Source organism: Tinamus guttatus, unplaced genomic scaffold (genome assembly GCF_059628265.1).
Source record: "Tinamus guttatus ecotype Peru unplaced genomic scaffold, ASM5962826v1 Tinamus_guttatus_pri_ptg000153l, whole genome shotgun sequence".
In the NCBI taxonomy this organism is placed as follows: Eukaryota; Metazoa; Chordata; class Aves; order Tinamiformes; family Tinamidae; genus Tinamus; species Tinamus guttatus.
The window spans coordinates 1,705,066-1,731,892 of record NW_028288687.1 but is presented as its reverse complement, the minus strand read 5'-3'; the positions used below and the strand labels follow the sequence as shown (position 1 = coordinate 1,731,892).

Genomic DNA, 26,827 nt, shown 5'->3' with positions numbered 1-26,827 from the left:
TCTTGAAAAATAAGATGTTTAGCTAAGCTTACTAATTCCTTGAAACTCAAATCATTTAAGCTGTCTAACCTTGTTCAGGATAATTATTTCTATCCATTATCCATCATGCTAAAAAATGACAGCTCTGGGACAAGGAGGCTTTTCAAGCAAATGTTTTAAGACAGTGTTTTAGGTTGCAGGCGCTGGCAAATGTTAATTAAATTAGATAAACAATGACTCAGAGTAGCTGTGCTATATTGGAAAGAAAGATGGGAGGTAATGGGGGAAGGAATTTAGCAGCTCAAAGGTCCAAATAGTTTTTTGGGGATAAAGAATCTGTCTCTTCAGCAACTATCTTGCCTAAATTGACAGGATCAAGAGAACTGGTGCCTTTCAGCTTTTACACCATTAACACTTAAAAACAAAACATAAAAAACAAACAAACAGAAAACCAACTTATTTGTGCATCATTTAGAGTCTGATATTGCCCTGGTGTAGGGGATTCTGGAGGTATGCTCAGTCTGACACTCTTCTGCAGGTCACCAGGAGGAGGAGATGCAGGGTGTTCACTGCTAAGGAGCATCCACCCAGGAGGCTGCAGCCGGAAGGCAGGGGAATGGGCTGAAGTCAGTGCAGAGGGTGGGAAAGCACAGCAGGGCATGGCGACCTCTTCTGCAGAAAAGTAAAATTTCTTTAATTAGTCTTTAATTAAGACTAAGAGCAAATTGTTAGCCTAGTCTTAAAACATAAAACCACAATCCAAAACTTGAAAAGAGCAATGTGACTTTAAATGGTTCAGGTTTCAAAACAACAAGGAAACAGCCCTGAAGTCTAAGGCTGAGCTTGTCAGTTGAAAATGGTTTGCTGGAAATTCTCTGGAAATAACAGTTTCCAGGATTCCCAGATCTTCCTGCTTCTCACCTAACTGGAACTATAGAAAAACAAACAAGTTCAAATGCGAAATTACACTTCAGCCTGATTTAGTTTATAGAGAAGCTGAAGGTTATTCTTTCTCTTCTCTACTGTAGACCTGTCCACTCCTCCTAAAATAACGGCAGACACATATCCCTGCAGTAATGACATTAATACACTAGTATTTGGGAAACTGGAACCCCATGGTGATCATGTTCTTCGAATTCATCTGCTTCCTCTCTCTGATAATGCTGGACCCTGATGACAGCTGAAGCTCTTCATGAATATTTTGGAATTCTAGCAAAACCTAAGCAGACTCCACATTCATAACATTTTCTTCCCCTAGTGACCATCTTCCACTTTTCACTTCCACTACACAGAGCAGTTCTAGGAACTCCAGCACATTATCAAGTTTATTCTTGTTCTCATCCATGCAATTTGGACTATATTTAAATCATTTGTCCTAAATGAATGTTATGAAGTGAAAACACTGCAGAGGCAAATGCTTAACAGTGACAAAGCTCCTGGGTGCTCACAGCATCAATACCTGAAGAGCTCTCAGTGGTTCCTGCACTAAGTAGCTCTGAAAGGAATCGTAGCTCTTCATACAAAGTCCAAAGGGCCTGAGTAGCCCAGAAGAAATGACACCAACTAACAGCTTTTTTTGTCCTTCAGGACAACTCACTCCTCTGTAGTTTCATGGACACAAATCATGAGACAGGCAGGCACTCAAAAAGAAAGTAAGACCACCACAACTTTAGTATGACCTTTCCTCTGTGTCCGTGTATTCCATATCTCTAACTGACAATCACACACCATTTTCTTTTCCACAGTGCATGCAATGGATGCCATCATTTTCTGAACAGATATTCAGCGTTTCACTGTTTTGCTACTGTTTAAGATGTAACCTTGGGCTCAATTTACAGAGCACTGTTCAGACCTTACTCTTGAGGCAATACCAAATACTACATCACAGGTTATTTCAGGCTCAACTGTTAGAGTCATACAAAATCATAAATTACTAGGAACGCAATCTTAAAGTGAGATATATTGAGTATTCTCATACTTGCTGCTAGCCCTAAGAGCACAGCTAGTGTTTTGGAGGCAGAGAGCTGCAGCCACAGGGAGAAATAAAGAATAATTCCAGCAGCATTCACCTTGTCTATATCAGATGGGGTTTACTTGAGCTTGCTTAATCCCCTTTTGCCATTTTTACTAAAATGTTCCCTGAAAGCGTCCACTGGCCTTTGCCACATAATGATACTATCACAAAGAAGAACATTCTCCTCTGTGGGCATCCTCTATCTCAAATCTATCTCAAATCCTGCAACTGCTAATGCAGGCCCAGGATCAAGTTGTCCCATTTTGCTTTGGAGAGGCTGCTCACCACATAGATTCAAGTAGTTCCAAGACCAAAGCCTTCAAATGCAGAGGTCCAGGTCTGGAACAGATCTCCTGATAACTTCTGAGACATACCAAGACTTAATCGGGAATACAGTAAAACTATTCCTATCGTTTTGTGCAACTGCTCTTACATTGTGCAATAACATTTTGCAAAATCAAAACACCGAAAAGAAGATTCCCATTGAGGATAGAATCCCAGTATCAAGAATCCCAAGTCAAATACCTGTTTTTGAGTTTTCCATATGTCCAAAAAGAGGAGACTGCAGAATTTAGAAGAGGAATCCCCATCTCTGCTGTGAAAATCTATCACTTGCAGAAGACAAGCAGTTACTGGCACGGCAGGCCATCCATCTCCCAGGTTCTGCACGGTGATTGGGCTTTTCTTCAGGAGTTTTGGAGATGATTTGTCTTGTTCCTCCACCTACAACGCTTTAGGCAGGGAGACAGAGGGGCTAGTATGAAAGGAAGAGAGGAAAAAATCATGTAGCATTTATGAAACACAATTCAAAATGTTTTAAGGAAAATGATTAAAAAAATAAGGCTATATGCACTTATAATTTATCTGTTCCTATCAGCTGGAACTCTGATGCATTTTGCCTCTTCATTTTCCTCCTCCTGCTGTACTACTGAATCACAGACTACTATTATAATAAAGTCTGCATGTGGTGGACTTGCTGCTACCTGCAAGCTGCTGTCTTCCAAGGTCCCACCAAGACAGATTTTTCCACGGCCAGACCAAAGAATTACTTGGAGAGCAGCTCAGCATGATGTTTTCTAGTAGTGCAAACCCAAACACCTGCTTGCCCAGGCACGTGTGCTCTGCTCTGGGCAGACCACAGCTCCGGGACCTGCTCTGGGCTCACTCAGGACCACCACACACCTGCAGCAGGCAGGAGCCTCCAGGTGCTAATGAAAAGCAGCTCTTGCAACAGCCGGGGAGAAAAGAGTTCAGGGATGAGTAATAAGCTATTGGCAAAAAGGAAGGCAGCCAGCTAGACTCTTCAGAATTAAACCCAGAAACTGTTCAACTATTCTAATTCCTGCACATCTCAGGTCATGTTCCTTCAAGCATTCAGCTGACTTGAGTTTCTTTCTGAAAATAGACTTGAGACAGCAAATAAAGGTATTGCAACCCCTTTGCGAGCCGTCCCCAACGGGGCACAACGCTGCCCTCACCATCAGGACCGCTGTAATTCAGCCAAGCACGGAGTTTTCTACTACTGAGATCCTGATCTATCAAAACTTTCTTCACCTGTTCTGATAATTTCAGCTCCTCCGGGACGCACACCTTCATGCCACTGTCCAACTAATTAGCTGCTTCACTGGCTGCATTCTGCAATTCTTCACTGACGGTTCCCCATCTGACATCTTATGACAACTGATTAGTAAACTAGGCCATGAGTTTAAGAAATATGTAATTTGGGCACCACTGACTATTAACTGTTTGCCTGCTTGCCTCTTTTCTCCCCCTTAAGAAGCTGTTATCCCTTCAAAGCAAATATGAAAGGATTAGGAAGAGTGGAACATTTACAAAGCAAGATGCAGCAAATCCAAAAGTGCCTTTAAAAACAAACATGGAAGAGGCAATAATGGAATATACACACTTACTGGAAAGCTAAATGCTGTAGAAGTCTAGATACTAAAACAACATCCAAAATCACTAGTCTGTCCCATAGTCCTGAGCCAGAAACATATGCAAGCTAATTAATTAATTAGAATTAAGTCAAAACAAACTGTCTTCACCCCAGGTCCCCCTGCCAACCGAGCTGAAAAGAAACAAACTTGAAGGTTTAAATGGGAGGAAGAATCCTCTCCAGGTTAAAAGGATATCAGCAAGCTACAGCACCACAGTGGTTAAATGTCGTTTAAGATTTGACTGCATTTGGTCTGGGATTTGCTCTCACTTGAGAGCTGGTCAAACCAATCTTTCCAAAACACTGACTTCTGAACTTTTGCCAGAGGTGCCTCTCTCTGGTGACCATGAAGGCTGATTTACCAGACGACATGTTAAACCTGTCAGCTCTGAATAAGCAGTAAAGTGTGTGCCCGCAGTGGGGAGGATGTTTAAAGGCACAGTGTTTCCTTCTGCGGATGAGCTGGGTGGCTTGAAAATATTCCAGAAGACTTGCAAGCGTTTAGGTGCAGCTGTGGGGTGTGATTGCCAGCAGGCTGGTGGTACCCATCCCACTGAGGTCAGGAGAGCTGCTGTGATTTAAGCGCCTGTCCTTGCTGAAACACAGAGCTCTCTTCACTATGATGCACACTAGTGTTTGGGAAGTCTGAATTACTACATAGATAAAAGAGGGCGAAAGAATCACCTAGGCTGCTCCTGAAACCGCAGGAGAGCCAAAATCTACAGATTTTATGTTCAGACACAGACCTCTTTAGCTAAAGAACACAAGCAGTTTCTGATCTAAGCTGCCCATAATTATATGTTCAGACTTCCTGCTAATTATAAGGACATCACAACCATAAGGCTATTATCACATTACTGTAGAGACCTTCTAGAGTTTTTTTTTTTTTTTAAAGAGACCAACAGTCAACAAGAACCACCAACAACCCTGGTTTTACAATAAAGGTCTAGAGGAGAAGAGTCACAAACAATTAATGCTACTCTTGAACCAAACAGCCCATGCACAATACAGAAATGGAGCATTTCTTGGCTCCTTCACATGGTAGCATCTGAAGGCTGAACAACCACCTCTGAAGAAACCCACCCTAGGTATATTAGTAAAGTCCAGCTTGAACTTCTGATGCCTAATCAAGCCAAGCCTGACCTTATTTGGGGAACTTGCTTCACTGCAGCCTATGGTCTAGTCTAGCACCAAGCAAAGGGAAACAGCTCTACCACCCCCAGCCTCAGACCTGCTCCAGTTAACGGAGAGAAGGAACATCCATTCTCAGCCTGCTGGCTCTTCTTGCATTCACACAACATTGCTTACCATGAGGCACAGCTTTCTCGCCTGCAAGGGCTGCACAAATCCAAAGCAAGGTCTGAGTCTGTATCTTTGCCCTGGGGTGACTTATGCATCACAGGAGTAGAGATGTATCTCCAACTCTTTCAATATTTATATGGAACCAAGATAATGTGGTCTCGGTGCTGGCAAGGCATATAAAACAATCATCTCTATCTTTTACCACACACCGTCATGCCATAACCGGACCAAGATGAGCTGAAATATAAAGGGCAGGTAGGCAAAACTGAACCCAAGCAGGACAAAAGATGGTAAACATAGTATTTGGAAGAGCTTTCAGTTAATGCACGCATTTACAATTGAGTCTGTATTTAAGAAATAGGTGAGGAATCCACAAGTACATTCAGCTCTCACAAAGCAGCAATTATCACTTCCAATCATCTCCACTTGGCTGGGAGACTGGCATCCCATTCTGGCAGATACTGACCTGGCCTTAGTTTTTCACACCTTGGTCACTTGGCTGTACTACAGCATAACGATATACCTGGGCATGAAGCCTGCAACACTTAGGAAACTCCAAATAGTACAAAATGTTACAGAAAATCTCTCCAGTGACATGCATTGCCACAAATACATCACATCTCTCCTCAGCTGTCTACAAGAGCTTCACATTTTTTGAAAAAATCTTCAAGTTTTCGACCTTTTCCTTGGCGATGCCCTTTGGCTTGAACTTAGGATATCTGAAAACCAGGATGAAACTATTGGATAAAAAAAACACAGTCAAGAAACACGCTTTTTGTGCAGTAGAATCTGTACAACAGGGCTAAAGCTTGTCTCTGAGGGAGACTGAACTTCTTCATGAGCACGAAATGAACTCCTTGCTTAATCATGGGTGATTGTGTGTGCTGTAAACAGGAACCACCCTCCTCCCATTTGTAATTGCTTGATGAATATGTTGCATGAAAATAAATCAGAAAAGCCTTGCAAGAAACCATTGAGCTTACCTCCAGCAAGAATTCAGTTTCAGATATTCCTCTTAGCATTCATGGGCTCACGCAGAACACCACCTCACTTGAAACAGATCTAAATAAGCTGTGTTCAAAGAAGAGCTCCAAATGAGCTGTTTTCCATATCTCCCATTTCTAACCAGAATTAACAGCAAGACAATTTTTATTTTGTTTGTTTGTTTTTTCTTTTTCTTCAGAAGAACAAAAATACCGCTGAAGTTGATTAAGCTGACTAGGGATGGTTACCTTGCATAAAATTGAGAAGTAGCTCCTCCCAGAACTGGGAATTTCAAGGAAAGGTCAAACAACAGTATAATACCAGACAAGCAATAGATATCAGCCACTTGTAGGCAAAGTATTTTTTTTAATAATTATTTTTAACATTTGATTTCTTGATTTAGATGAATAACACTGGTTAAAAAAAAGCAAGCTTCCACCTTAGTCATCTAATATAGGAATGAGTAAAAAAATACACAGGAATACTTCTGATTTGTTCAGAAGAGTCATAAAGAAGATTCCCCCTGAGAAACCATAAATCACATTTTTTCAAAGAAACTTAGCTTTTTATGAGCTATAAAAGTATGTTTGGTCAGAATCTTAGTAAATAACTCAGGCTGGGTTTTGTCCTATGTAAGCCTTCTACGTCATGCCCTAGAAACAACAACAGCTGTTAATTATTTATCAGCTGATGAACATTGGCCTGTTAATTGCAAAACATTATAAAATAGATTAGGCAGCAAAGCTCAATATGTATGCAAGCAGGATTTTTTGCAATGTTTTGTATGTGACTTGATTAAATAAACATTTTCATAATCAGGAAAGAGGTTTCAGCCTAGTTTATACAGGTTAGTTTTAACAATGATTTGGTCTCATAAACTGGAGCGGGCCTACAATCTTAAGATAAATATTTTTAAAATCAAAAATGTTGGACTACTTGAGTTTATATCCCTGACTCAAATCTGTCATGGAAGTCAGTTCTCTCTCAAATCTCCAGTGTATCACAGTTTGAACCAAAGAACTAGACCTCTATTGAAAGGGAAAGCTTTAATTAGCCAAGGGAAGACTAAAAGATTCAAATAAAGATGCTCTCTCCATCCTACCACCATCACATCTCGGTCCTTAGGTACAACAGCCCTATTTTGTGATGCATCAGAGGAGCAACAGAGACCATTAGTAACTCAACCACCCTGTTGAGCTCCTCCTCTCTCACGTGTTTGTTGACAGGAAAACCACTACTGACTGTGCACAATGAACTAAAACCTACCTATTTGCCCAGCATTTCCACAGTGTCTTTACTTCCAGCCTACTGACATCCAGCTGTGTAAATTGGCCCTGCTAGAAGGCATTCTCCTTTAGGTACAGCTGGTTCCTCAGGGCATGCAGTATAGCTGTATAGCGAAGGTTTTTAATGGGCTGTGCAGGTGACCAGCTGAAGAACCCAAGGAAAGGACCCTGTGCCACAGGGGTGTGAGCGAGCACAGGTGGTTTGGCATCAGGGTGCTCAATAATTAGCTCCTCTAGCCCAGGTTTATCCACTTGACCATTAACCATGACACTGGCCCCAATCCTCTTTCTGGCCTGCAAATACAATCAATTTGGGAGCATGGCCACAAAAATCTCACTCCTGTGCTTTGATCTCTGTCTGGTGCATGGCTTCCTTGGCTTTTTGAGGAGGAAGGTGATTTTTCAAGCCAAAATCAGATATCCCAAGAGGCCTGTGTTCACTGACCGAGACACAATAAGGTGGATCTTAAACCAGTGAACATTTTAGTAGGTTCATTGAATTAAATGGAGCCTCACTGATTCACACCAGCTGAGAGAAACACCAGAGTATAGGATTTGAATGGATTCAGGAGTTGTCCTATCTGCAAAACCCTTCAGAATTTGGTTCACAGACCTACAAAGGGAAGAACAGTCTGGGAGTTTGCAAGTGCTCACTGGAAACGCTGTCCCAAAGGTGGTGAGACACCACAGCCAGGACTTCTTGACTTGTTGAACCTGTGCCAGTTACAAATCACTGTGTTTTCCAAGATTCAAACAGCTGGAAACTGTGCGAGAGCGAGGACTCTGAGAAGCTTTCTGGAATTTCTACCTGCAGAGCTAGCTGCAGCAATTGGTCTCACTTTCAGGGCCTTTTGGTATTGTAAAGCTTTGGGTCAGCAGCCTTGACGGAAAAAATTCAAAGCTTTTCAGGAAGTCATACCACATTGTACCCATCCTCAAAGAAAACAAACAAATTAACAACAACAAAAAAGGTTGCTTTTAGGAAAGAGGGAAGGATGGCAACAGTGTCCTTGTTACTCTAAATAATCATGGGAAAACATATATTCCTCTAACTAAACAGGAAACAAGCTTTGAACACAGACTGTGCGACGAAGAATTTTTATCCTTTAAAGTAATACGTGCGTTTAACAGCTCTAAAACATTGCAGGACTGCACTGCATAGCCAAAACCACACAAAATACACACACCTCAGAGTGATCCTCCTGGAAGAGCAGCCACCCAACACCGAGCAACATTTAAGTGCATGATTAAGGCCTGACTCCAGCGAGTCCCATGTCCACCCAGTAAGACCCAGCAGCTGCACAAGCCCTGGGCCAAGCCCAAGCCTCAGAGCTTCGGCTGGACTCAGTGGAGATCGCTGGAAGGGGGTTATGATTCACAAAATCATTTAAACAGTTAACTGTTCTACACATGTGGCATAGCGCTCCTAGAGTGATGAATTTAGAGTGCTGTATTCAGTTTAAATAATAAATGCTTTTTTTTTTTTTTTTTTAAACGGGGCTTCTTCAGCCTGTAAAGTGTCTTCAAGTACAGAAAATCCCTCATTGCTCTAAATACATGGTCACCCTGACCACTGGGCTTTGGCCATCTGAACTGGGGCAAAAATAAAAGTATGTTTATAAAAATATCCACCCCAAATTGCTACCTAACAGCTTCTGAGAGGCTCGAGCTCAGATTTTCATAGGTACTGCTTAGATCTCTGAATGCTCTTCATGTTCTTAATCACGTCTGCTCCAGAGATGAGGCTATGAATAATTAACTATGCCTCCAACATTACAGTCATAGATTATGGTGGTGGTGACTTGTGGACTGCCATGCGCAGCATAAACCATTTAGGAAACTCTGTTATCCACTTTCCCTTTATATTTGTCTTGCAATCACTTACCGCTTAAAAGGGTAAATCTTTCATAGCTTTAATTAAAGCATTTAAAATAATTTACACTGAAATTGTATGTGCTTGGGTCTGTCAAAATTGATGCTTTAATAACATGTCATCCCTTTTTTCGATTGCCCTGAAATCTGTTAAAATTACCACTAATCTAATTGGGAACAAAGTTGTCAAATGCATGCAGCTCTGACAGTTTGTCTTTCTGCAAACTGCCGACAGATTGCAAGTTACGCATGTGTTGAGCAGATGGGTAAGTTAAAAGGAACACAAAAAAAAGCAATTTATTAAATCACCTGGAACCAGCAGCTCCATTCCAAAAATAGTGAGAATGAAATATAGCAAGAGCTAGGAGAGTTGGCACTGGAATATGCCAGAAGGTACCAGTTACAAAACAAGATAAACATTTTGAGAAGCCTCAGCTGTGTTGCAGAATAATGAGGCGTTATTTAACCCGATATAGATTACCAGCAGAAATTAATTTAGGGTGCAGGGTTTTGTGCGAGTGTGTGTGTGTATGTGAGTGAGTGAGTGTGTGAGATTTTTTTAAGCTTTTTTTTTTTTAATCCCTGTGTTTTAACTCCTTCCTTCCCAAAGGACAAGTCCCTGTGCTCCAGGCCAATCCTTCCTGTCGGATCTCCCACCAGACCTGCTTTTAATCCCGGATGGCAGAGGTGGCAGTGGGTGCCCTCCTTCAGCTTCTCGCACCCAGCCCTTTGCTGTGCTTCTCTCCTGCATATTGAGAAATGGCCAAATCCAGCCTCAAACAACTGGGAATGTCACACCAGCAAAGTCCTTCCAATCTACCCATCTGGATTTTATCCCTAAGTGGAGCTCATTGGTATTTTATATCTTCCTTGAAAACATTTTGCATCCATACAACCAATGGGGTTCAATGAGGGCTTGGACCACTCTGCCTTGCTGCTGGTTCATGAAAGGGGATGGTTTATTTGCATTACAGCAGAATGACAAATTCCCACTCAGTTTTACAGCAATGACCACCCAAACAGACAGGTCTCTGCCCCAGGCAGCAGCAATTAGCTGCAAATGAAGATGACCTCCAAGATGACCTCCATGGCCTTCACGGGGCTCTGGTCCTCCCCTACTCATGCCTACCCATTCACTTACATGGGAGCTCCCTCAAGGCAGGGAGCACTCACTATGTGGTGTGTTTACAGCACTTAGGGAAAAAAGGCTTCCCTCTGGGTTGGTTCATTTGCGGAGGCTCTAATATCACATGTTGTTTCTGCAGAAAAACTGCACCAAGTCCTCTGTCCAAAGCACCCAGACAGGCAGAATAGAGAGGACAAGCAGCTCCCCAAATACCACAACAGATCAACGAGATGCTCACCTCCCCACTGCACAAAAAAGAGATGAGGAACGATGGCCAAGAGATACATTACAACAGAGATCCTTTCTGCAACTTCATGAAGTAACTTTACGAGTCACAGAGCCACTTTAAACAGCTGCAGCATCATTTCAGTGAATGGGGATAGACTGATTTAAACTAGCTGACAACTTTTGGGCTGACCATGCAGAAGAAAAGGTAACCATTCCCCATGAGCAACAAATTGTTTCAATTCTGTACATGTGTTTAGGGAAGAGAAAATATCATAAAAAAAATAAAATGGGAGGTTACAAGCGCATCTTTACCTTTCTATAACTAAGGAGCAAACATTTTCACCTCTTCTTTCCCAAGGAAATCTTGGGGAGAAAGTTTGCTCAGTTTTCTACAATTCAGAAACATTTCTACCTGTTGCGGTAGAAAACAGCACAACAGCAAACAGCACAAAGGTGATGGCAGGCCTCGAGCAAAATGGAGATTTCTGATTCTCCACTAAGACAACGACCAGGCCCTGGGTAACATTACTACACTCAGTAGGTAGTGTAGTAATGGCAAATTAGGATCCTTAATGCAAGATTAAAAGGATACAATGTAAAACAAGGTAAGAGCAATGGGGCTGATCCTGAAATCCTCTCCAAGCAGTTTTAATCAGGCCTGACCATACAAAAGCACTCAAAATTCTGCCAGGATCAACAAGAGAAAAAAATTAAAGCAGAGTGAAAACATTTGAGATATTCAGACCCAAGTCGGGTCAGCCCCTGCATTCCTCTGTTTTGGCACAGCCAGGGAGGCAGAAGGTGCTTTTAAACAACATTTATGTCTCTGTACCACGTGTCCAGCAGGCAGAGCTGTTCTGGCCGTGCCTGGCTGCAGCAGGAGCGCGACGGCCGCGTCACAGCTGGAGCGGGCAGCGATTGCAGAGCCCGGCTCGTCTCCCTCCGCAGCTGCAGCCGGAGCGACTTATCCCGGGGCCCTTCCACAAGCTGCTTCCATCCCTCGCCCCCCTCCTCGAGCCGTGTGCGGGAGCACAGATGCTGGCCCACACTTCCATTTTTCCTTTCACCGCAGGTTTAAATAGACACTTTTTTTCCCCCTCTATATCCAAGCGGGTCATCATTTAGAATCTGTGATTTATTTAATGGTGGTTTTAACCCCACTTAGAAATAGGCTGCTTTCATGATTTATTGATTCCTTCTTCCCCTTGTTAATTTGACTCATTTCTTAGGAAATTATTCATAGTTAATCATGGTAAGAATAAAATTAGTTATAGTGCCCACTTTGCTGCAAGGGGAGCGTAAATAACTTTTAAAGCAAATCAGAAAGAAAAACATGCTAGAGCAAAAGAAAAAAAATCCAGAAGAATATACATGAAATGATGATATTCCAAAGGGCACAGTAAATTAAACTTCTCTACTGCTAGTGGATAGGGTAATGCACAAATTTACATTCCGCAGGAGCACAGCTTTTACAGCAGGCTCTCCTCAATTGAATTTCCCAATCTTTTGGGAAACGCACCATTTGGAAGATAAAATCTCCCACCACTCCACCACCACCACTGCCACCATTCAGGAGATTAAAAACCCCCGCCAACTCTGTTGTGTGCCTTTTGTGCCCACCAGAGGAATGTAAAACCATTATATTTAAGTATCATAATGGCCAACATATGCTTTTTCTTAGAAATGACACCGCCATCTGGATTAAGTTCTCCTGATCATTTCAGACAATGTTACGATTATTATTTTTTCCCCTTCAGGAGAAAGAACTGCCCAGAAAGCAACAACAGTTTCAGATGAGGGATTTTTCCTTCTCCTTTTCGACCACTGGCAACCTTGAGGGACGTAGTAAACTCTTTACATGTACTTAAATCTTCTGATTTCACTTGCTCATCAGTCACAAAAGCCTGTCCAGGCAGACCCCAATATGAAGCCTGCAAGACTCCTATTGCCTTTGGCCATGCAACTTAACTACTACAGTTAATAAAAGTATGTAATTACTGTAATGATAAAATTACATTGTGTTACGGTTTGAAGCAGTCTCTTCTGCACAATAGTACTGGTCGTTAAATGCTCTGCTCACTGCTCGGTGCGCAGTGAACGAGGTGCAAGTTTAACCCTTTTAAGCAAGCTGAAGTGTAAAGGCCCAAGCAAGTCTTCTCACCTGAATGAATCCTTACTAGCCTCATGGCTATTGTCATGAACATCGCAGACCTTCTGGGCCACCACATCCAACTGGCTCTAACTGGAAATGGGCACGCCGGGATAATTGATGTGCTCAATCTGACCATGCACAGGTGGCACGGAGACAGCGTACAGCAGCTTCTCGGGTTTGCTCGTGCCATCTGTTGCCATAAGAACATCTGTCGTCAAGGTCACCCTGTCACCCTCTGTTAAAGTTACAGGTTTGGCGAGTAGAACAATGTCACCTAAAAAAAAAAATTAAATAAAATGAAAAACCAAAGGGAGAGGAATCAAAAGGGGGAATATTCCTTTTTATTCCCCAGACCAGAAGCAAAAAATAGCAAGTCGGTCCTTTGGTTCAGGGGAAGGAGAAGTTGGGGAAGCAACAACATGGCATGGAAAAATCAAGGAAGAGTATTATCAAAATAGCTTGAGAAAATATTTTTTTTCTTCAGGTTTCACAGGCAAACAGGACACTTGCAACAGAAAAAGCCACAAAGAGAAAAGGTTTGTATAAAATATGCCCTATTCTGATATGCACTTGAAGGCTCTGGCTAAGTGGAATGAGAAGCGGTTTATTTAACCACAGCCAGGGTAAGTTTATAGTGGAGCCCTGGCTGCATGATTTCTCCAAAATATTGAAACCAGCTTTGATTTTCTAATTGGGGAGAGAGAATGACCCAGTTGTTTAGAAAGAACAATTATGTTAATAGAGCCAAATGAGCCAATGGCCAGAATGTGTTAATGAAGGAAGCATTAAGCACAAACACTGTGTTTTAAGCCGATAGTGATGTGATGCTGTAACCTCAGCAACAGAGGTTCTGTTTCCATGAGATTTATTTATAAAGAGCTCCATGCTATCACCCCAGGACCAACACAATTTCTACTTATTTTCAAAGCAGTGGCCACAGTAAATTAAAATCACTAGAAAATCAAACAACCAGACTTCTCAGAAAGAGGCAAGACTGCCTAGTCACATCCTTTCCTACCATAACTCTTGCTGGTTTTAGAAGTGCTTGGAATGGAATGGTGACACAACGGTTGACAACGTGGTACAACAAAACATGGAGAACCACATGGGCCCATCCCCAGGCTCCAGAGACCCGACCTTTAGCGACAACGCGCTAGCCGAAGGCAGCAGCAAAGCCTAACTTTTTATCTCACAACGCTCAAAAGCAAGCGGGTAATGTCAATCAGCTACTGTTGCTGCCAATTAACTCGCCGATGACAATACACAATAGTGGCATTTGTGAACATGCTCGGCAGGACTTTTGCTGTTTCTGGCTTTCTTATTCTGTTGCCAGCTGACTTTGAAAAACAACAGGTTTCTATTATATGTAGCAGGCAGCCAGCAACATCTCAGAACAGTGTGTTTTTTTCTTCTTTTTACTGCAAACTCAGCACTAAGTTCTGCACTTTCCAACCCACTTGCTAGCTCACCTTTGCTGTTAACCCTTTGAACACCACTGCAGAACTGGTGAAGGAGGCTTGATGCAGTCAGGAGGCGACTGATACCTGAGGAGACCAGTCTAAAGTCAGTGTGGTTATTCACAGTATAAATACAGTCAGTCACCTTACCTTCATAAAGCAAAAATGTTAATGATGTTTGAGAGCAAATCTGGAACTTCAAAAAAGATAATTATCAGCTCTCCACTAGCACAATGGAAACCATCAAAACTCACCAGTCTTGGAACACCTGCTGCTGGAAGTCCACAGTGAAGCTCAAGCTGATTAAGAAGATACGGTGTTAGTGTTGACTCATTTTCTCTGCAGAAAATCCAAACAAATAAGATTAAATAGAGAGGCAACAGCAACACTGGCCAAGAGAGTTAACCCACCTTATCTTTCCTAGGTGGAGAAAAGTGCAAGGTTTTCCACAGCAGCACGGAAATCCTTTGATACTCAATGTTCAGCATGGGATGACAATGTCCACCTACGTTGTCCCTTACAGAAAAGGGACACAACTTTCCATTACTGCCTGCCACCTTATAGTATTGCCCCTGTAACGATATCCTTAATGAGAAGTCCATCACGCCCTTCTCAGGATAAAACTGGCTTTACAAGAAGAGGGTCCTGGCCCTGTTAAGACCATCCAAACTGCTTCATGTAGATGCAATGAGACATTTCCCCCAAACCCATGACACAGATGAGACCGTAATGATCACTCCTCAGTGCAGCAGGTTACTCATTTCCACCAGCACCAGAAGCTCCCCCAGTACCTGGCTACCTATGGCTTTCAGGCCCATATTTAAGACACACTGATTTCAGGGCCTTGCTAAACTGGGGCATCTGCCTGTACAGTTTGGTTATCATGAAGCATGTATTATTTTAGATAATCTACCACAATAAATACACAATTGATCTTCTTTGATATTAGGTTCTTTCTCAGAGCCAGGTGCACACTGCACTCGGGTCTGCATTGCCAAGTGGAGGTGACTTTTGACAAAACAGCACAAACACTAGAAATCGTTCATCTAAGAGCAGCATTGGCCTCGATGCATGCATGTTTGGGGAGATTTTAGGAAAAGACACTTTCAGATTTAAAGGAAAACAGACTCAGACAGGCAAAGCAATGCAACTGTTTTCACTTCCACAGCTTGGAGGAGCCTCTCCCGCACGCTCCTGCCGGGAGAGGCTGGAGAATTTGTTTGGATTTTTGATTTACTTGCTTAAATGTCGTGGGCTTGAAAGTTTGCCTTGAAATATAACATTAGTGGGTTTGTGGTAAAAGCAGCAGAGAGGATAGGATGACAAGTGGGGCAGAGGAGACTGATTAAAAGCAGGTGTGGAGGAGGAAGATAGGAGGAGGGAAAAGAGGAAAACATACTGAAAAAGTAAACTCAACGCTATTATACAGATTGAAAAAGAGCACCCATATATAAAGCACCCACCTGTGCTTGCTTCTTTTTAATGTCGATTTTTTTTGATGTAAGTCAATAGATAAACTTTAAAATTAAATCACAGAAAGAAGGCACAGGATGGCACTAACTGCTGCCCCCAAGGTGGCAGTGAAAATGGTAAGTGGTAGATGTAAGTGAAGCTCATGGACGAGCTTGAGACCTACAGGGAGGATGGAATAGGACAGGATGTGAGGAGGAACCCATGGAGATGTGCAGGTGGGCTTGGGTCTGGCTGCAGAGGGAGCTTTGGGGCTTGGGGATACATCTGTATATACACGGGTGGCAGAACCCAGCCTTTTCTAAGTAGTAAAATAATTGCTTTAAGCAAAAAATAAAAAAAAATAAATAAAAAATCCCCCCTTTTGAGGGGAAGGGAGAAGGAAATGCCCAGGAAGGGAGAGGAAATTATGGAGCCACCTTGAGTGTGTGTTGGTAGTTTAGTGAGAGAGCCAGCTCCTTCCACACACATGCACGTGGGCACTCGCACACTCCAATTCCATAAGGCCGGGCCCACTTTTTACTGCATTTTTACTTGATTGTACATATTATTGTCTCATTAACTGCAAAGCTTTCCAGGGCACTGAAAAGGAGAGAGCATTAAAACACACTGAAAAGTCCTGGAGCTCAATTAACACACACCAGGGGGCTGGAGGGGAGGGGAAGTGGGGGGCTTCAGCTCCAATTATAAAAGGCAAACTTATCCTTTTTTTTTTTTTGGTAATATCAGCTAATTAGACTTTGACAACCAATTAGCAGATTTTTAGCTTTGCTGAGAATCAAGTCAGCACGGCGAAAGGAGGAGGCAAGGAAACCAAACATGCAAAATGCTCCTCTTGTGCCACAAACGTGCCGTCTTGCAAAAAAAAAACACATCCACGGGGCCAGATCCGGCCCCGGATCCAGGTCCCTTCAGGTGACCGTCTCAGCCCTTGCTCACGGGTGTAAATCGAGGGCACAACTTGGGCTCGCTGTGACTCACGCAGACCCGCTGCGGAGCAGCGCTCTGCAGCCCGCGTGCAAGGTTACATTTTAACTTTTAATAACCCATTTTGCTATTTTTTTCCCTACCATCCATGAAGTACCCAGATGATTATTTAGGATTAATGGATTGTCAAAAGTGCCAGTTGGCACACTCCTAGTAAAAAAATAGGGAGGGGTGGAAAAAAAAAAGTGTAACAAATGCAGCTGTTTACTAATAAATAAAGCCTCAGCTGTAACAGAAATAAATTAGATGCATTTAATTGGTCGACTGCAAACCTCCTCTCTTTATTACAATGCTGCTTCTTGTTATTTTATGATGTCAGGGTCCATGGCAGACTGACAGAGTGTTTATGAATCACAGTTTGCAGATGGCACTCCTGGTTTTTCGGCAGTTATGAGCACAAGTAGCATGAGGACTCAATAGAGGGTTTTTGCCAGCGAGGACCCCCTGAGAATTAGCCGCCTTCATTTCTCTTGTGCCAATCTCTCCCTGACAGGAGCACTATTTCACAAAACCTACATTCAATAAATTACACCCGCCTGGCAAGAACTTAGAAATATTTAACACTCTGAGGACACCAGTGTCTCAATTTGATTTCTATTCATTTCTAGAGGACACGAGATGCTACTTGGAACAGAAGCGGCTTGTGTGCACGCGCATGTGTTTTCCCCCCCAGCTAAAAAAATAATGGTCTCTGCAGCCAGGAGTATCTCGCCCTGCCTTCAGAGTGATTTCAGGTCTCCTGAGGGCAGTTTACGGTCTTGTGCCCTGGTCCTGCCGAGCTGCCCTGGCTAATGACAGCTTTGTAATCCAGTTGGGAAATAATCTCACATCACTGCACTCGGAGCTCATGAGCTGTAAAACTTCTGGATTGAACTCCTTCTTCTGGTCACTTCAGTGAGTTACAAGCAAATGCATGAGGGATGTGGTCATAATTGTCAACAGATTTGTAAATTTGTGTCATTAGTTATGCGCATAATGGATTTTATTCTAATGAGCTTGTTCATAAGAATGCCAGGAGGAGTTGGCCCCTTTGGAGGAAATAAGCTACAAACTTTGCCCATGCATTTTAAAATGTATCCGTGCCACATAAAGTGAAAAAGAACATTTCCTTTCCTTTGAATGCACCGGGGTTTTCACTTAGCCAAACCCATCTCAATAAGCTACTGCTTCTGGAGACTTGTTCCCTACCTTGGCTGGCATTTCTCACACGGACATGGACACTGTCCAGTGGAGATATCAAGTAAAACTGGAAATTATCATGACTCTTTGGGTTCAAGTGTGGAAACAGCAGCAGCAGTCATTGTCCATATCAACCTGACAGGAATTTATTCCAGGATACAACCCTGTCAAAGCTGAGAAAGTCTGAAAACAATGCAAGAGAGTTGGCTCTGAATATGGGCTCTTCCTCCCTCTGAATCCAGCCAGAAATCCTGCAGGGGGTCAGTCAGAAAGACCTGCTTCACACAGTAGAACAATAAAACTGCTGAGGATTAAATCTATTTTTATTAAATCTATTATTATTGAATCTGCTTATAGAATTAAATTTATTCTCTAGAGACAGAGAGTGAAGCTTCTAAGCTTGTTCTTTAGGGAAATCTCCTCTTGCTTTCTTAGAATCAACCTGGATATTTTTATTGAAAGAGGAGCTGAGCAAAAAAAAACAGACAAGTCCATGGAAACCTACTGGCACCTTTGCCAAAATGATGTTCTCTGTGTGCCCAGTGGAGTCCTCTTCCCCTCATCTCCCTCCTCTTTCTCTCTCTGATCCTGCTTTTCAGCCAACCACATATAAAAATCTCCAGCATGTGCCAAGTACTACAGATGGGTCCATTGTAGCACACCCTAATGTTCATAGCTGACACCCAGGTGTTACAGTTTGTACTTGCTTGCTAGCCAGACGGTGGCTTTATGCCAAGGGGAAGGCACAAAGCACTTAGACACCATGCTGAAAAGCTATATAAGAGAAACTGCTAAGAAACAGAAGAGCAGGTAAGAGGCAAACCAAAAGCAAAAGAAGACTATTCCACTAGCAACCGCCTCCTTCCTTCCCGCAGTCGCATGCCCTCCCATGCCCCTAAAACTCTGATTACTGGATTTCATAGGAGAAACTCTGATCCTCTGCCGTCATCCGGAGTCACGCTGGCTTGCTGCAAACCTGCTGCTCTGCAAGTTATTTCAGGTCTGGCTAGCAATGAAGCAACTTATTTAAAAGGCGCCGGCAGAGAGAGAGTGCCAGTTCGGGATGTGCTCGGCAGCCTGGCCTGCATGTGCAAACAGCCAGCAGCGCTCCCGAAATCCCAGTGGCTCCCATTTGCAGGCATTACTCACAGCAGCTCCTGTTTGCATGCATTAGCTGTGACTTTTTCCCTAAATACTCTCCCAGATGCCCTGGCATGGAAAAGCTCTTCTCGCTCCGTAGCCGGAAAGGGTTAACAGCAGTCGCCTTTTTCTCTTCCATTTTCCCCTCCCAGGAGCCTACTCCCCTTCCAGCCTAATTTCCTTCGGTTTAATTAATTTTCAGTAATCACAAGTCTAGACACCACAAACAGCCGCCTCACACACCGGGTGACTCGCTAACATTTGTAGTGGACAGGCAGGGGGACGCAGAGCAATCTGAGGGCCAGGCTCTGCGCGGGGCCGGGGCTGCCTCGCTGAGCCCCGCGCGCACAAAGTGCTGCAAAAACGCAGCCCGCGCCCGACTCGGGGAGCAAACGCTTTTAAGGATTCAGGTGCAGGCAGCCTTGCTGCCATCTGTCTCCCTGGGACTCCCCAGATGTCGGAGCGCGTTCGCGGCGGCACGTACGGAGCGGGGTCCAACGCTCCCGCCACGTGCCAACCCTGCGGCACGCGCGGAGAGCGCCCGCCCGGGCCCGGCTCCTTGCACAAAGCGTCGGGTCTGCTGGGCCAGTGCTACATGGCCCTGTGCTGGGCACTATACGGCCCTGTGCCGGGCATACGTTGTGGTCCCTACAGGACCCGGGACCCCTGGCAGCCCTCGCTGACACTATCAGAGGTGCTGCTCGTGCACGCGCTTGGTACGCACCGGTGCTGCCAGCGGCCACAGCAAGGCCCCACACGGCCACTCTGCATCAGTCCAGGGCAAATCCCGATGTTCCTCAGTGTTTTTCCTAGATAAAATGTCAGGAAGAAGAGAGAACCCTTAGCAAGGTGCTTTTACTGACCATTTCCTTTTTGAGAGCTATTGCAAGAATAGAAAAATTATAAGGTAAGTTGGAAAATACTGGAAGCTTCTTGGAAGTACCTCTGGAAGGGATCACTTGAAACATATAGAGGAGATAAGGGCTGCAACACCCCAGGAAGAACTTCAGTGCTTGGTATTAGAGCACGGAGGAGGAGGAGGGCTTTGGACATAGCTCAGCATAATAAAAACCCGCTTCATTTCCAACCTATGACCATTTAAGCCAGAGCAGCTGGAGCACCTTCTAGAATTGCTGCCATATTTCTTCTTTTTTTTTGGATACGCTTCTCAGTGAATTAATATTGATTATTTGAAGTTGTGGCCTAGCAGCTGCTAACGGGTCTTGTGCTGGTCCCCACGTCTCAGCCACCCGCTCTGGCTCCTGCGGGGCAGCTCAGCAGCCCCGGGAGGACCGTGCTATTTGGGATGAAGACACAAGATCCAATTGGGAATGCAATCGCAGAGCTAGCAGCAACCATCCCTAGAAGCTGCTACTTTTACAGAGGCTATGGACCAATTTTTAGTCCTATAAAAAGCACGCATTTAAAAACACATAAAATTGGACCAACTGAAAGCCAGCCAACTTTTAATATAATCTCTCTTTCAGTCTAACTCCAGTACAGAATGAAAAAGAATACTAATGAAGCTGTTTGACAGAAAGGACAGCTAGTTCATGCATGCATTAGTGAACAGTTACGGCGTGTGAAAAAAAGCCTTCCTCTCATTTGGTTACAGAATATCGCTGCTGAAATATTCCCCCCTCACCCCAGATTTGGTCTTGATATTTATTGGGCACAGGCTGCACCGGTCCCTTTCCACGCCGTTTTGGTCAGTGTGCTCCCATGTTTATGGGGATCAAACAGGATGCAAAGACGAGCTCCTCGTTACAACATCTCCCACCACCCTTGGCTCGTTGTGTAGAAAGTCCAGTCCTTATTAGAGGTTATTGCTAACAAACATGTTTGCTTCTGCTCAGCGGGAAGCGGTGTGCTTAGCTCCTGGCCTTCACAGCTCGTATTTAACTCCAGCACAACCTGGGTATTCAGGACCGTAACACAAAGCCGCCCTCAGAGAATCGGCTCCTTCCTCTTGCAAAATCAATGACACCAAAGATTTGTTGGTTGGGCACTTAAAGTCATACTTTGAAAAAGCAAACATTTAGCACTGTAAATATATCACCTTGTTTTTGAAGATTTAGGATAATGCTGTTTGCTTCATCTAGCAGGGATCAGCAGCACTCTATCTTAGCCCAGAATGAATAAAGTCACCCTCGCTGGCCCTATAACATTTTTCAGTTTCTGATCATTTCGCTGTTTTTACTGAAAAAAAAAATTGTCACGTAAGACCACCTGACTCTTGAAAGCTTTTGTGTGTGTTCCCACAGAGCAAAGCAAAACAAAACAAAATTAAATCCATACAACAAAGCATATTAAAGTATATTTGGGTGTTACGAGCTAGATTTCCTTATGCACTCAGGATGCCAAAAAATAGAAGTTTGCTTTTAAAATCACCTTCTTCCCTTGTTGTACTCTTCCCCCTCCCATTCACTTTAGTAGATTATGTGAGACTCGTTAAATTTTATAGCTCTGGACAAAAAAAAAAAAAAAAAAAAGAACTTACAGTTTCTTACTAATATTATGCAATGACATAATGCCATTTGTAGAGGTGTCACACAAAGGGACTGACTTTTACTGGCTTCTGATGGCAGAGCTCTCCACTTTATATTCTGTTTTATGTAAGCTCTCTCAGAATTTATTGACCTCAAAGGATTTCTCAAGTTGCTTAATTATAAAAGGAAGAAGACAGCACAGTGGCTTAGCAAACCAATATAAAAGTCAGTTAAAATGTTTCAGCACAACACAGAGATGGTGCAAGGAGACGTGTAGCTAGGAACAGTTTCTAGGGTCCCAGCTAAAGGGGCCAAGCTTCTTCTCTGACTTACACTGACGCAGATGCTCGGATGCTGCAGAGAGGCAGGAGGAAAACTTCTCATTCACCCAGATATCCTGTAGATGTGTCATGCTTGCACCAGCCAGGAGATGTATAAAGAATATGGATCTCTCTGCAGCCAAGAGAAACAGGAATGGAAAATGAAATTTTGCCTGGGCTAGACCTCAGAATAAAGTGCTTATTCTATCAATGTGATCAGGAGCAGACTGGGAATTTCATTTGTCTCAAGGAAAAGAGCCTAGATCCTAAAGACACTGCTACCTTCAACTGCAGATCTCCAGCTCTGGGGGCACTCTGGGTCATACACTGCCTGTTCCTTGGAGAATTTTCGTTTTCTGCTTCTAATACTGCAGAGGAAATGACTTTTCTCAGCTACTTTGGCTTCCAAACCCATATTCCTAGAAAAATACAAACAAACAAACAAAAAACAAAACAGGAAAGAGAGAGACAAACAAAATAGGGAAAACGGTGAAATAGTGAAACAAAAGAAAAATAAAACAAAGGCAGCTAACTTCACCTTTAGTATGGGTGAACCAAAGTCCCTTGAGCTCATCCTCTATTCATATTGCACAAAGGTTACTGGTTCACACATTTTCTGTCCAAACATCAGAGCATAATTTATGTCCCAGAACCTCCAGTGTCATCCTTTCTCCTTAGGAATGAAGTTGAAGCTCCTGGGAATCAAGAGACTTGTCCAAACTGGTGTTGAAGTAGCAGCTGTACTAAAGGGAGGGGCTGGGCAAAGACTACTTAAGAACAGCCATAAAGAAACTAGGTAACAATAATCATTACAATATATGTATGTGTTGGAGGGAATGCCATTAGCTTTTTCTGCGTAATCTGTAGCATGAGTAACTTAGATGTATAGGACTCAGCACAATGGGATGGGCAGCAATCTTTCCTGAAGCTTCATTTTCTTCCTTGCTTTTAATTTTAAAAAGGTGAGAAAGGACAGTGCCCTACTGCTCAAATTATCTAAAGTTGTTGCTTCGGTTTCTGTTAGGCTGCATGGTGCACTGCCCATGATCGTATCTAAAAGAGGAAGATCCAGCTGGAAAGACTGAATGTTGCTTAGTAATTTCCCTGTTACATTTTCACATTTCAGGGAAAACTGCACGAGTGAGGGATCTGTACCTAAGCCTTTCTAATTTGTGTGACCATCACTTACTCGGCATGACACCACAGGTCTCACTTCTCTTGGCAGCAGTACAGGGCTCCTGCTTTCATATGGATGAAGAATCTTTGAGCAATTTCTCCAATTTATTAAGCATGAACAGGCTTCTCTTAGCATCGAGCAGATAGAATTTTTTAAAAACATTTAAACAAATATGCTACTGTGGGACTCGCCACATATGATCATGCAATTTTTCTTATGTTGTCCTTCAGCCTCACAGGCTTTGGTCAGAACATGAATCCCGGAAATTCACGTCTCCGTGAGGGAAGAAGAGCGCTCCCTGCTCAGGAGCTCACTGGTAAATGATAAAAATGACGTTTTCTTCGCTTACATTACCCCCTACTTAAACAAAAGGGCTCAGTTTGTTCCACGGACTGGGAACATATAAACAACATTTAAGGGATGACATTCACTTCTGACGGCCCAGAAAATAATGTGGACGTTAAAAGATTAAATAAGGCCTGTCTCCACGGGGTTGCTCATGCTAAGAATAAGTGCACATATGACTGAAGTGACTCCAGCAAGCCCCTTCACAAGAATGGAAACAGCGACAAGGATCTCACCTCAGGTCAACAACGACACGGAAATCACAAGGATGGGAGCACAGGGAGGGAATATATGAAGCATATTAAAAACAGGAGCCAGGCTGGAAGGGCAGGATAAATGAATAAAGTGTGTCTGTGCTGGAGCTCCAGCTGGAGCCAGGCACCCATGTGGCCAGATGCCTTGGCTGGCACCTCACCCTCAGTGCCTGCCACGGTGGCACGGGCGACTGCTCCCCTCACAGCTGGGCTTGAGCCGACGGGGTCCGAGCCCATGCGCGTCCCCTCCCTCCCTTTCCCAATGCCCCCCAGAGTCGGTGCCAGGATCACATCAGACCTGGCACCAGGCCCGTTAGGAAGGGGCGCCCCGCACACCGGAGCCTGGTATTTACTGCAGCCATGTCCCATGAAACGTCAGATGTTGCAGGGTGACATGTAAGGGGGTCATAAATGCCGGCTGCCCCCGGGCCGCCTCACCTGCAGGCTGCGGATGGCACCGCTTCCCTCAGCGGAAGGAGCCGCTCGGAGGCTCGGCACAGCAGCAAGCCCCGGAGGAAACGCTGGAAGGAAGCAGGGACACGTGTCCATTTTGTAACTTTTCATTGTTTACTACTTCTATGAAAATTTTAAAAATACACACGCGATGTTCTGGGAATGCAGCCAAAGCCGTTTCAGGCGGGTGAGTGTCAGCACCCCTCAGTGAGGGCTGCAGGCTGCGGCTCCGCTCCGGAGAGGGGGAACCGGGAGCAAATTTCTCAGCTCTCTCCTTGACGAAGGACCCTAGCCAAGGGGTCTGAGATATCTAGGGAGAATAACATGTTATTTCATATGTGCACCACTTCACGCTTTGTAATGAAAGCTTGTATTTATCTTTGCAACTAGAGCTAAACGGGTATTTTGTGATCACATGGGGTTTCTTGTCCTCTGGAAATGGGGATTTGAACTCTGCCAGTGGGAAGAACCTCACATGGATAAATTTCCTCTTTCAAAAAATTGAGGGGGAAAAAGCAGGGGTCTGAACTTATTGAAGCATTTCTCCTGCCAGTTTCTACAACAAGAGAAACACAGTTTGGGAGTCAACATGCCTTTCATTTTCAAAAAGAAACACACAATTAAAAAAAAAAAAAACAGTGCTAGCCATACTAACAACCACTAAGTACTAAAATGTAATTGCAAAATTGCAGCTATCTGGATATAAAATTAACAATGACATTTATGAAATATTTCTACACGTTACAGAGGATCAAGGTTGATTTTCTTCCCTATTTTGAACAAGAGTTTTTGTTTATTTTTTCCAGTCACAAAACCTTTTCTGAGATGAAAAGAGAAATTCCTCTTCACTTCTACAACGTACTTTTCTGAATCCAGGAAGTTCTGTTACCACAGGCAAACAGAGAGTGCACATGAGTTTTACCCTCACTGTGACAGCTTTCAACCCATGGCTCCTGAGATCTACAAAAAGCAAGAAGCTAAATCAACTTTTTTTTTTTTTCTTTTTGTAGTCCAGAGCTGGCATTTCTGGAGGGATTCAGCAGCTCTACAGGGTTTTTTTTTTTCCAAGTTGTGAATTCTTAACAGAATTAGGCCAAAGCAGGAGCTGCGGTCATGTGAGTCCAACCACATCTCCCACATCCCATCACATTACATGCCACCAGGCCAGGCTGCTCCCTATGTTCACCGAGCCAATAAATGAAAGCTCCTATCAGCACTCTCGTGACAATTGGTTTTGTAATACCACTCGAAAGCATTATAATTTAGACCTTTTTAATGGATGAAATCATGGCAGAAGGCCTTTACCCCTAGTGAACAGAGTCAATTAATGTCACTCTCACTGGAGCACTGTTGCTGCATGCCGGGTTCCCTCCCCTCTCTTTGAATCAAGGTCAGATTTTGAACCCTTATTTCCAGGGGTGACATTCTGACTCTCTTGAAAGGAATGTGAACCCTAACACTGCCTTCAACAGGACCAGGTTTGGCCCTTAAATACTGAAAAAAACAAAAGTCCCATGTTCTTGTCATCAAGATTCACTGTGAAAAGTAGATTAAAGAGAATAGAGAAAAAATACAGAAAGGAATAAACAAAAAGAATGTGAAAAAGAAGCAATTCAGGCCCAACTGAAGACAACAAGAATTTTGTCACTAACTTAAATACAAACAAGCCTCCACCCAGAGACCACAAACCAGCTATTTCTACATGAATGATTTTTGCTGGACTGCACTGCAAGGCTTGTCTGTCTCAAGCTACAGCTCTGCACTACAGCCTTCTTACAAACTGTTTTCCCAGAAAAAAATAATACAGAGAAAGACAGATTTTCCTGTTTACTGTTGGTGGGGTTTGAGGAGGCTGAGGAGGAGATAGGTTGCTTCCATTTCTTTTCTTTTTTTCTTTTTTCCCAGAAGTTGTTATGCACTGAATGTCACTTAAATAGCTAACCTGGAAAGATGAGGGATTTCATCGTTGACTGGCATGATGTAGATGTAAAGTGTCCCTTGGACTGTGCGCTTGCCATCTGTCAGCTGCACGGTAAAACTATCCTCTAGGCTTTCTGTGTCATCATGCATGTACACTAGCATCAGTCCTACAGGAAAGAGGGGAAAATTAAAATGAAAACCGTGGCCACTACGAACTTAAAACACAGAGGTCATATTATTTCTTGCTTTAGAAATAATAAGTATCTCAATTCTCCCTGGGATTTAAGACATTTGTTGTCATCTTTAAATACTACAGAATCAGTGTTCCATTGAGCCAAAGGGACTATCCTGCTTCCAATGAAACAGCCTTGTTCCTATGGAGATGCAGTCCTGGAGAGGGTCCTGGAGGACTCTACCTTGCACAAACCCTAACAATTTATGGCCACCAACTAGGATGCTCCTCCTCTCACAGTGTCTGCTCTGCACCATGGCTGTGCTCACGCGTGGCAATGGCTGCACAGCTTCAGATCCTGCCTCTGGTAAGGACCAGCCGTGAGTGCCAGGATTGGGGGTAAGATCAGTGCAAGGAATTTGATATTTCTGTCCTGCGTTCTCCCATGTTACAGTGACTCCATCAGAGGCAGTACCTTTGTGTTTAGCAGCCCTGGGTGAATTCAATTAATTTTGCTGCTGTTTCTACAAATCCAAGACCAGAAGAATCATGGCTGGCTTTTGAAATCACTCCTGAGTTAACTTG

The 26,827-nt window shown here is 43.5% G+C and overlaps 1 pseudogene across 1 annotated transcript; it reads right to left on the bottom strand.

Annotated features, from left to right (window-relative positions):
* Window positions 1–849: 849 nt before the first annotated feature.
* On the bottom strand, window positions 850–26,324 carry LOC104575679 (FRAS1-related extracellular matrix protein 1-like; annotated as a pseudogene). Its single transcript, XR_015913254.1, has 4 exons — window positions 26,089–26,324; window positions 12,889–13,164; window positions 2,519–2,724; window positions 850–910 (listed from the first exon to the last, which is right to left on the bottom strand). The product of XR_015913254.1 is annotated as an FRAS1-related extracellular matrix protein 1-like (transcript).
* Between the last annotated feature and the right edge of the window lie 503 nt (window positions 26,325–26,827).